This window comes from Octopus bimaculoides, chromosome 14 (assembly GCF_001194135.2).
Source record: "Octopus bimaculoides isolate UCB-OBI-ISO-001 chromosome 14, ASM119413v2, whole genome shotgun sequence".
In the NCBI taxonomy this organism is placed as follows: Eukaryota; Metazoa; Mollusca; class Cephalopoda; order Octopoda; family Octopodidae; genus Octopus; species Octopus bimaculoides.
This window is the reverse complement of record NC_068994.1, coordinates 15,004,721-15,017,248: the sequence shown is the minus strand read 5'-3', so window position 1 is coordinate 15,017,248 and position 12,528 is coordinate 15,004,721. Positions and strand designations below refer to the sequence as shown.

The 12,528-nt window shown below is 35.1% G+C and overlaps 1 protein-coding gene across 1 annotated transcript in view; it reads left to right on the top strand.

Moving 5' to 3' along the window:
• The window catches only part of LOC106876362 (probable JmjC domain-containing histone demethylation protein 2C), a 204,204-nt gene that overhangs the window by 86,768 nt on the left and 104,908 nt on the right, over positions 1–12,528 (top strand). The gene's annotated exons all lie outside the window — the stretch shown is intronic.

The following is a 12,528-nucleotide window of genomic DNA, read 5'->3' as shown; positions in this document are numbered from 1 at the left end:
AGAAATCATTAATTACAAGGTAAGCTTATTAACTGAAATTATACATGTGTGTCTCTGTGTGTGTGTGTGTGTGTGCATGTCGTATTATATATTGATTATACTTTCCACAAGCATAGTCCATGTCAAAAGTGATGGGGTTTATTTCTGTATCCTTTCAGTAATTCTCAATCTTTCTACTTCAAGCCTTGTTCCTTTTTTTGCTCTTGTGTTTTACTTTTGTCTTTCTACAGTTCTTCTTAATCTTTTTTTATTTTGTGCTTTACTTCTTGTGTTATTTTACTGCACTACTGCTACTACTACTGCTTCTCTCTAAATTACATTGAGCATTTGACGTCTTGTGATAATCTTCATCTGCTTTTATTCAGATCGAAGTTGAGCAGTTTCTCTGTGACAGAGAACTTCCTTTGTCTGTTTGACTTGCAATTACTCTGGAAAGTTGGCTCTTTACTTCCTTGCTTTCACAATCTCACCCCCACCCTCACTCTCCTTCATTATTCTCACTTATGTTATTTTCTCCCCTCCCTCTACATCTTGTTCCCTGTCTTTACTTTCAATCAAAATCTGCCTCCACTGCTTCTTGCTAAGTTGCCAATGCTTCCCTCCTACACTTACACTTTGATATCCTGCCTGAATCTCTCTCTTTCTCTCCCACTCTCTCTCACTCACACACACACACATGCATTCTATTGTTACCTCTCTATTGTAGAGCTCTTATTTCCACCCTCCTCCCCTACTTTATTACTTTCTAGTGCTGTCTCATCCTCTCTCACTCTTTCTTTCATCACTCTTTATATTTCAGTGTCTGCTTGCCTGACAACTTGTTTCACCAACATTCTTGTCTGATAATTTTCTCTCTTTCTCACTCCACCCTATCCCCAGCTGTCTGTCTGTCTGCCTTTCTCTGTGTCAATCTCCGGTCTATCTATTTTTATCTAATCCAGCTTTCTTTCTCTTCCGCCTCTCTCAGCTCAGTCGTTACTTTCCACATTTCTCTAGCATGGCAGGAAGACAGAACCCAATGAACCATAACCATCACTTGGCTTGTTATATAGAAGATTATTGCAGTATTGAATGTAATGTTTGTTGGTCCATTGATCTTTTGTGTAATATGTTGAATTTATAAAACTCATATAACATTTCTCTTTGAGAACAAATTTTATAATTGAACTTAACATTTGTTGATATAAAAATATCTAATTAACTGCATGCAAATAATTTAATATATGTCAGAAATTGAAATATTGTGTTTATACATGCATATGTGTGTCTAATTTGTTTTAAACGGAAAAAGTTACTATTTTAATGAGATCAAGTACAATGTTTATTCGAGTCTGAAGTATAGGCCAAACAAGCTATTTGGCATCAGTATGACAAAAAAAAGAAAGATTACTGAAAAATATTGAATTATTTGAAGATATAGTTTTTGTAGTTTTCAATTGCAACTTTTGTCTCAAAATTATTTTTCTCTCTTTCTCTCTCCTTCATATTTCTCTTATCCCCTGTTTAGTGTCTCTTTTCCATGTTGGTGTGGATTGCTTTGTGCTAGCATTGACATATTACTGCTTATCAAAATCGTTATCAGTTTGTCCAGAAAGATAAGAACATTTCAACACCTTCTAATCGGAAGTACCCTTAACACGCATAGGCTGTGGTAAATGCAACTCATTTAGGAGCTAGACATTTTGAACAAGCCCATTACAGTGTGATGGCAGAAATTTCCCCCAAACATTTGTGCTTAACACTTTTGATATTATATGAGATTTTGCTACTGCCTTAGGAGAAAAAAATTATTAGGTGAATGACTTAGAATAGTGTGTCATGTTGTTAAATGTTTTGTTACTACTCTTGTGCCAAACTCAAGTACTTGATTTCTTCTTCATGGATATTTCCAACCGAAATGATTGAATAAGAAGGCTGTGAAGAAAATTTTTTACAAATATGCCTGCTGTTTGCCAAACAAACAAGTAGAATTTTGAACAAAGCAAAGGTTATTTATAAAGTTCTTTTTTTTTTTTCTAACAATCAATCTGACAAGTCATAGAAATATCACCTGAACTTGAAATATTTTATCAAAACATTTAGACAATAAACCGTTTAATCAAAATTGGAATGCTGTAGGTCAAGATTTAGTGAAAACAACCAGTCACTGAAGTATTTTCAATTTATTAGCTGACCATAGAGGAAAATGAACTAAATGCTGCGTATAATATGAAAAAAAAAGTTTTTGTTTTAATGTAATAATTTCTAAAATGTATTACATCTGAGAAGCTGCATTTACCTTCTTCATTTTGACTTACTACTCTCGTTGCTACTGCTTCTACTACTATTACTATTACCACCATTACCCTCTGCTGCTGCTGCTACTATGAGGGGATGCTGAAAAGTTCCTGGCTTTGGGTGAAAGAAAATACAGGAGGATCAGTTAATTATCATTTTATTCAGGTTCACACACTTATTGCAGTGGTCCTTCAGTTTTTTCTAAGCCTTGTAAAAGAACTCGGAAGGTTGGGCCTCCAACCAGGCCTTTCACAATACCTTTAAAGCCAGGAACATTTTAGCACTGCCTCATACTACTACTACTACTACTAGATTTAACTATTCCAACCATTACTCTTCCTAGAATCCACCAACTAATTACAGTCATACCTCACTTTATGAGGACCCACTTTACGAGACCCTGGGGTTTACGAGTTTTATTTTATGATAAATTTTTCAAGCACAAGATCCTAATTTTGAATGGAGTGCAAAAGTTTCTACAACCATAACAAATGCTTCTGCATGTTACCAAGAAATTTATAGAGAGCGAGAAAAAAAAAAGCTTCTCCTAAGCAAACAGTTCTAGACTTGTTTTTTAAAAAGAAATCTACAAGTTCGTCTATGAGTGCTTGTGAATCAGGAATCGCGTCTACAAGTGATGATGTGCGTGAGTCTAGTGTGAGTGAAATTGATTCAGAAAACGATAATAATAATAATAATAATAATAATATTTTTATTATAAATGATTTTGACATTCTTTTTACTTTACATAAAATATTCTTTACATTCTATTGTTTTATTGCCATTTATTTATGAGTATTATAAATTTTATAGGTAGAATATTTTTCTGGGAATGAATTACAACTTATAGCATTGCTACTGTGGGAAATTATTGCTCAGTTTTAAGCTTTTGCTTTATGAGCGGTTTCCAGGAACAAATTAACTCCTATATTGAGGCGTAACTGTATTTATGTATTGGTTTCTCATGCATTGGCCAGTTAATCAATACGAACTAGATTTTAGTGTTAGAGATGGGGTTTTAGTGGCAGTAGTTATCAGAAGGCAGCATTGAACATCATGTTAAAGGTAAAACTTTTGTGCATAATACAAAGTAAGAATGACAGGAGGCGGGAGGGAAGAATCAGGTAAGCTGATAATGGTAGCAAAAACATGCATGTAAGCAAGTGGTTGCACTGTGTTGTGAAATGCAGTCTAGGATGCTGGTGTGTGAAGAACAACAATACCATCTCTTGTAGATATGTCGTACTGTAATTTGAGTTGTAATCAAGTTTTGGAGAGACTTCCTGAAGAGGATATCTAATATTAGAGATTGTTTTGTCATTGTCAGCTGGAAAGGTCATCATTGGCATACCATTTTTGTAACTTTAAGGGATTTATCCTTATGTGGTTCCTATACAAGTTGTGGTGTAGTGCAAATTGTCTTAATTGCATGGAAGAAAACTAGATTGTCATGTTCTTAGTGAATTAAGTTTCAAAGGTGTCTGTTTATGGAATCAAGCAAATCTAGCATAAAATGTGTTTGTTGTATCTGAATAGAACTTATGTGCAGAAGAAAGAGTAAAGAGGTGTTGATTTGCATAGTTGTGCATTCTTATGAGTAAGCCTGTTCTACACATGGAAAACTTCTAATTTAAAAGATGACAGCTAGTTAGTGTCCATAAGCAAGCAGCTTTGCTAGGAGGCTCTCATGCAATACATGCTAAAAGGCTTTGCAACAATTGTTGCTTCAACCAGTTTACAAGATGTAAAGACTTTTGGTGTTTGGTGAAGCAGAGCAGATAAGATTTCCAGTAGATCTGGCTCTATTGGAATCATAGTAGCAATTAATGAGGACAAAAAACTGACTGCAGTAAAGTTAGTGGTTGTTTGTAATTAACCCTTTCATCTTTGATATTTTTGAAAGCGAGAGCAGTAAGTTGGTAGTTGGCAGAGAGCTCCTGTCTTAATAAAGGAGGTTTAGAGATGTTGGATTACTTGAGAGTGGAATGTACAGTCATCTGGTGGTGTTGCATAAGCCTAGATAACCTGTGATTGAGCAGATTTATGATTTGTGATTAAAAGCATTTCAGCCATGACTGTCCTGTCGTGGAAGGACAAAATGTCAAGGAAAGACAAAATTGATATCTTACTAAGACAACTTATAGTGATGTGAGGGACATATAATTGCTACTTTCTGCAGATTGAGTTATCCCATGGAGAGAAATAAGTTTAGTTTGGTGAAGACAGAAGTCAGCTCCAGAATGTATTGTTTTAGTGTAATGGAAGGAAGACCATCAAGTTTGGTTAAAATGATTGAAGAAAATTTTGAACTCGGTAACTGAGACTGAAAAGATGAGTTCTGAAGGGCATTTGTGTATGTATGCGAAAGAGCATGTAGCAAGAAGCCAAAATGAGCACCATATGTTTTATCTGCGAGTATACTACTGGGTGGGACACAGCGGGTAGGATAATTAAAAAAAAAAAAGTTATCAGAAATCCTTCCGGCAAGTTACCAGAAAGCCCAACTGCAGTTTGAGAGACAAGAGAACTTGTCAGATGTGCTATGCATGAAATCATCTTTTGTTTTCTAGATATTCATTTTGCAGATGGTGTGTTGGTGGGTGAAGTCCTCCCAGTTGGTAACATTTAGTGACTTCCTTCAATTGTTTTAGGCAGTTTTTTCTTTTTTTTTGTTTGTTACACATAAAGTAGTGGAGGCACAATGGCCCAGTGGTTAGGGCAGCGGACTCGCAGTCATGGGATCGCAGTTTCGATTCCCAGACCGGGCGTTGTGAGTGTTTATTGAGCGAAAACACCTAAAGCTCCGTTGATTGGATCAACTGGAACCCTCGACGTCATAAGCAACAGAGAGCAAACAACAACACCTAAAGTACAACTATAGGTAAACTGCTTATGAATTTTGTTATATCTTGTAGGGATATGTAAAGAAAGGTGGTATTGGTTACTGGCTGAATGTTCTTGGGTGGATTAGAGATAAAGAACATTTGTTGTCAATAGTATTCAGCTTAACCAGTTAGCTGTCCAACTACTAGAGAGTTGAATGTGAGCAGCTGGTGCTGTTGTGTGGTAAGGTTATATTAAATAAGTTGCTTTGATTATGTGATGATCAAATGACAAAGCAATGATTGAGAAAGAGATCAAAAGATAGGTAAGGAGTTTAAGTGGTGCATATAGTTCAGTATGATAAATGCTTGGCCTCCATACCAGAGGTGTTGGTATAGGAACAATGTGAGAGTCAAGTGATCTTGTGTGCATTTAAGTCTCCAAAGATTATGTCTTCGGCAGCAGAAGTAGTTATCTTCAATTCATGATGAAAAATTCTTGAACACTTACTGGTAATTGGAAGAATTTGGTAAAGATTAGAGATAGCAGATGAATGTAGACTTTTAGAAGTGTGCTGAAAAGAGACCTTACTGATAGTTTTTGTAACTAAAGTCCAGGTGATAGATATTAGTTATGGGGAAAGTTGATTTTATGTACACACAGATACCACCTTTAGGAATAAATTTAGAATATAGTGCAACTTGGAGAAGACATAAATTCTGAGGAATAGAGAAGTAGTAGGAATGAAGTTTATGTCAGTAGGAGATAATGTTTTTTTTTTGTTGGTTCTTGTTTTCTATCAGGAATTTATACAATATTGCAGACCTGTTCACCACCATTTCCTATAACATAATCATAGAAATAACAGCATGAGTTTTCATATCATTATATTCGTATTAAAAGCTTTCACTGCAAAGAGTATGCGGTGTCATAAAAGTATATCTTTCTAGTACAGATACTGTCCTCACACATTTTTATAGTACTCTCCATTTTCCTCAACAGCCATGTTTTGCTCCTTGCAATAGAAACTTTCCATATGAAAATAAAGTTATGGAAGTTCCTCATGTTCCTGCTAGTAATGCTTGTGTTACAATTTCAAGATTGTAAAGATGGCTGTAAAATAATCATGATACAGGCAATATAAAATTTATTTTCTTTCCAAATTTTTTAAAATATTTCTTAATAGGCGTAGGAGTGACTGTGTGGTAAGTGGCTTGCTTATCAACCACATGGTTCCAGGTTCAGTCCCACTGCGTGGCACCTTGGGCAAGTGTCTTCTACTATAGCTTCAGGCCAACCAAAGCCTTGTGAGTGGATTTGGTTGATGGAAACTGAAAGAAGCCCGTCGTATATATTTATATATATATATGTGTGTGTGTGTATGTTTGCATGTCTGTGTTTGTCTCCCCAACATCGCTTGACAACCGATGCTGGTGTGTTTACGTCCCCGTAGCTTAGCGGTTTGGCAAAAGAGACCGATAGAATAAGTACTAGGCTTACAAAGAATAAGTCCTGAAGTCGATTTGCTCGACTAAAGGCGGTGCTCCAGCATGGCCGCACTCAAATAACTGAAACAAGTAAAAGAGAGTAATACTTTTCTCAGATTATTTCTATATCCTTATCTGTTTATTTTTTTGTGTGGTGTATTTATTAAGTGCCTTAAACTTTGGGGTTATCAGATAAATTTGTTTGATTTTGTTTTCTTGGCACGCCATCATCATATATCTGAAAAGAAGTGAGATTTATTCAAATTTCAAAAGCAGTTATCAAAAGTTGTAGAGGAAGACTAGAACAATAAAAAAAAAAAATGTAAAACATTATGATAAAAATATTTTTCATGTTAATTCGAATAGCATTGGAAAGGATTAAAATAAGGGGTGGGGATGAATTTATCTGATGACATAATATATGAAAATTCAAATTAATATTTGAATTTGACAAGATGGTGAACTGGCAGAATCATTAGCACACCGGGCGAAATGCTTAGTGATATTTCATCCGTCTTTGTGTTCTGAGTTCAAATGCTGCCAAGGTCAACTTTACCTGTCATCCTTTCAGGGGTCGATAATGTAAGTATCAATTGATCACTGGGGTTTATGTAATCGACTTAATACCTCTCCTGAACTTCCTGACTTTATGCCAAAATTTGAAACCAATATTTGTATGTGACCTTTAATTATCAATTTTAAATTTTGGCACAGGGCCAGCAATTTCAGAGAAGGGTGGGGGCCAGTCGATTTCATCAACCCCAGTGTTCATCTGGTACTTATTCTATCAACCTCGAAAAGATGAAAGGCAAAGTTAACCTTGGCAACATTTCAACTCAGAATGTAAAGTTGAAAGAAATGCTGCATTTTTTTGTTTCAGTAACAATTCTGTCAGCTCGTTGCCTTAATTTGACCCATAATTAATAATAGCTTCTATTTCTATTTTAATATATATCACAACAAAAATTCAGTTTAACAAAATTTTGCACTACCTGCAAGACAATTTAAGTCAGTTGATCTAAGGAAAATTATTAAGGAACTAATAAAATAATAGATAAATGATATATGAACTTCTCAATATTGGTGGTTGATTGCAGTTACTTGTTCCTTAAGTTTAAAACAGTTTGCCATGATATTTCCTCCAGTTCTTCAATTTGGTTGTGTGATAATAGGAAACATGACTGTGCTGGGCCCCAGTGTTTGCTTCGGCATGGTTTCTACAGCTGGTTGCTCTTCTTCATACCAGTTACTTTACAGAGTCTTCCAGGTGCTTTTATTTGGTACCAGCACTGGTGTGATCACAAAGTAAATGTTCCTTTTGATTTTGTGCAAGTGTAATGGAGAAGGAGCCATTTGTTGAGAGGCATGATAGGCGGAAAGGAACAGGTACCGTAATAATAAAAAGAAAATGCCTAGCACTCCACTAGCTAAATTTATCTGGAATCACAAAGAGAAAAATATTGATCACTCAATTTTGTGGTCAGTTACATATACCACACTTGCGTAGGTAGTGGTTATTCATGTCCTATGGAAGTACTAGAAATTCTCAGGTGTAATCTAGTCTAATTAATGAGAGTAATGAATTATCGATCCATTGTTTCTGCCAATTCAATAAAACATTCTTAATTTCGTTTAGCTAACTTACTTGATTTAAATAGAATTAAAGACAGTATTCTTATACTTTGTGTTACTCCAGCTTCATCACATGTGATTCTGAATAAAATGTCCTCTACATCTTAATATTTCCTGCTTAAATTATTTCTTATGTAACTATTCATATATTTCTTATCTAATGAATTTATTTAATTTCAACTGTAAATGCTCTAATATTATCTAGCCCTAATTCTCATGACGGTCTTGTTTTATTAGATGTAGTCTGCATCTTAATTCTAGTTACTTTGTCTTTCTCTCGTCAAGTCTTTTCTTGATTTTCTCATTATATTTCTCTTTCTTATATTAATGGCACTTCTAAGAATATAGTAATAAACTGTCACCTCTTTGAACATTTCCATTATGATAGATATTCATACAATAAATATTTTAGTTCCCTGAACCTGTCAGTGTTAGTTGCCCTGGTGGCTTACAATGGATCTAATGCAAATGAAAAATAAGTCTTCATAGCCCATCTGCTCTGGTATCTCTCTGATAGTGTGACAACTTGTTTAATTTATTACTTCAAAGCCCCTCCCTTTTCCATTCCAAATTCATTTATGTACACTTTATGTTTGGTCTGAAGAAGATGATTGGTGGAACTTTTCACTGTGTGGATTTATGTAAACTCTTTTATTTATATAACCCAGCATGTTAATTGATATAATGATTCCACAAATTATTGAATGATTGTCACTAATTAATAAATGTGATATCTTCATCTTCATACCTTTGCTTGTTTATGTTTATATTCTGTGGTAGATGTATCAATCTCATAATTGATACATTTCCCTGGATATATATATATCACATCATCATCCCCCTTTAACATCCATTTTACAAGCTGGTATAGGTTGGATGGTTTAACCAGAGCCAGCAAGCAGGTGGGCTGCACCAGGTTCCAGTCTAATTTGGCTTGGTTTCTATGGCTGGATACCGTTCCTGAAACCAACCACTTTATGTTGTATGCTGGGTGCTTTCAATATGGCACTGGCTTGAGTGCTTTTTACATGGCACCAGCACAGGGTTCTTGCAGTTTGATCCTGTTTATCAGCAGGAGTAGCATTAACACTTTCACTGTGGAGGACGGGTCTCCTTGAGTACAGCAAGGTGCCAGATATCTCGGTTCTTTGTCATCACCTCCACAAGGTTCAGTGTCCTGAGGTTGTCCTTCAGTATTTCATCCCATCCATCCATCCATCCATGTCTGTTTATCTCTCGCTGTCCATCTATCTGTGTCACTTGTTTTAAACCTTGTCAGTCAGCTGCTGGTCTTAAAAGTCATTGGAAGGGCTCACCAATGGAGGGATTCTGCTGTAGGATGGAGTATGATGGGTGTGTTGATGGGATGGCTATCAACTGTCCAGATGAAGCAATCATCATGTGTGTGTATATATATATATATATATATATATATATATAGATATATGTGTGTGTGTATCATTCATCCTATATTTGTTTGTCATTTGACTGCAGTCAAGCTGGTGTACCACCTTGCATTTTAGTTGAACAAATCAACCCCAGTACTTTTTCTTTGAAATCCTGCTACTTATTTTGTTAAATTATATAAAGTAAAAAAATGGATAAATACAGTTAAGCATCACATACATTTCCAGGGTAGAAATTTCTCTCTCTCTCTGTATATATATATATATATAGGTATATGTATGTGTATTTTATTTATTTATGTGTTTCATCCAAGTGGCTGCGGTCACACGTGTGTGAGTGTATGCTCTGTGTGTGTTATTAGCAGAGACACTCTACATGAAATTGACAAATCTACCAAAGCTGTTTATAGACTGTTTCCTTGTTTAGTACAATGGCATACATACCAGTTGCAGCAGCTTAATGCAGTATAATGCATATATACATATGTACATGAATATGAATGTATGTGTATATGATGTAGTTATATGTACATGTATGTATGGGTATATATATGTAGTTATATGTACATGTCTGTATGTGTTTATATACATATGTGTACATATATATATTTACTCTTTTACTTGTTTCAGTCATTTGACTGCGGCCATGCTGGAGCACCGCCTTTAGTCGAGCAAATCGACCCCGGGACTTATGTATATATATTGTATACATATCATCATGCATAATATATGTATGTACATGTATATACATTTTATATACATATCCATGTGTCTAGCTTTATGTATGATGAGATTATATATATGTATGCTTATTTGTGTATGTAATATACACAGACACATGTATTGATGTCTATATGTTTATATGAATATATATGCATCACGGTGGTGCACCAGCATGACCGCAGCCACTTGGCTGAAACACATAAATAAATAAATAAATATCATATACAAGCATATGTGTGTGATATATATATATACACTTGTATGTACTTGTACATATGCTTATGTATGTAAATGCATATACATATTTCTATGTAATTGTACACATGCTTATGCGTAAATGCATGTATGTGTGTGTGAATATATATATATATATAGATAGATAGATAGATATACACACATATACATATATGTACGTATGTATGTATATCAAGCCTAAATATGTTTTGAACGTTTTGCAAATATTGTAAACTGTTTGCTATCATTTTCGTTACATAAGTCCCCCCCCCCTCTCAGCTCTGTTTAGTTCTTCTAATGTCTTTTACCTTATACTTCATACCTCCTCCTCTCTATATTTCTCTCTTTTCTTTTTTTCCCCTATCTTCCTATCCTTTTTTTCCTTCTTCTCTCCTACTTCTTCTGTATCAATACTTTTCTTCCCCCTCCCCCCCACCTCCATCTAATGTTTCTCGTTTTCCTTCTGTTTCATCTTTCTCTTCCACTTGTCTTACATTTACAATCTTCCTTTTATGTCTGAATCTGTATTTCTTCCTCTTTCTCTCCTTACAGCCGTCTTTTCACCTCTCGTCTCAGATCTCTCTATTTCTTACATCTCTCTCTCTCTCTCTCTCTCTTTCATGTTTCATATCCTTTTTTTCACACCGTTTTATATGTTTCTTTCTTTCCATTTTTTTCTATCACCATCACTTATTTATTTATTACTCTGTTCTCTGTATATATTTATTATCTCACCACGTCTCCATGTTATTTTTCTTCTCGTTTCTTGTGATAAATTTTCCTCTCTTCACTTCTGTCTATATCGCAACATATTTATTCCTCTTTTCTCTCGGTTTGTCACTTTGTCTTTCTCTCTCTCTCTCTGTCCTCGCTTTCACTCCCTCTCTCTCTTCTGTCTGTCTTTCTCTCTTTTTCTCTCTCTCTATCGTCTCCTACACCTTTTTCTTTTCTTTACCTCACCATCTTCTTACATGTAATCTTAGTCACGTATTGATTATCTCCCTTGGTCCATATACCACAGAACTTTTATGATTTTAAAACTAGACGAGAGATTACTATATATTATGTTGATAATTAGAGGACAATGGGTAGCAGAACCTACAGTACGTCGGCCAAAATACCATGCCGTACTCAGTTATGTCCCTTTAACACTCTGCCTTCCGATTTCAAGGTCGTCGACTTTTTATCCTCAGAGTCGATAAAATAAGTACCAGTTATAACCTCAGAAGAGATAATTTAGATAAGTAAATAATAGACACTAGCACAATCTCACAATTATCTTACAATACAGAATATTAGTATTTCTGTCTGAAAACTAAAATTAATTTCAACCGACAGCATCCACCCAAGTGTAAATTTGTGACTTTTTGACAATGCAGAATAAATTCTGTATTTTCTATTTATAATTAACTCATTGTCATTATTATTATTTTCATTATTATTATTATTATTATTATTATTATTATTATTATTATTATCATTATTATTATTTCTTCGTCTGTCGCTACGTTCTGAGTTCAGATACCGCCAGGGTCGACTTTGTCGTTCATCCTTTCGGGGTCAATAAAATTAAGTACCCGTTGAACACTGGGGTTGATATAATCGACTTAGCCCCTCCCCCAAACCTGCTGGCCTTGTGCAAAAATTCGAAACTATCATCATCATCAGCAGCAGCATTATTATTATCTTAGTGTTATTTGGGTTCACCATGTGTTATTACTCTTTTACTTGTTTCAGTCATTTGACTTTGGCCATGCTGGAGCACCGCCTTTAGTCGAAGAAATCGACCCCAGGACTTATTCTTTGTAAGCCTAGTACTTATTCTATCGGTCTCTTTCGCCGAACCGCTAAGTTACGGGGACGTAAACACACCAGCATTAGTTGTCAAGCGATGTTGGGGGACAAACGCAGACACACACACACACACACACACACACACACACACA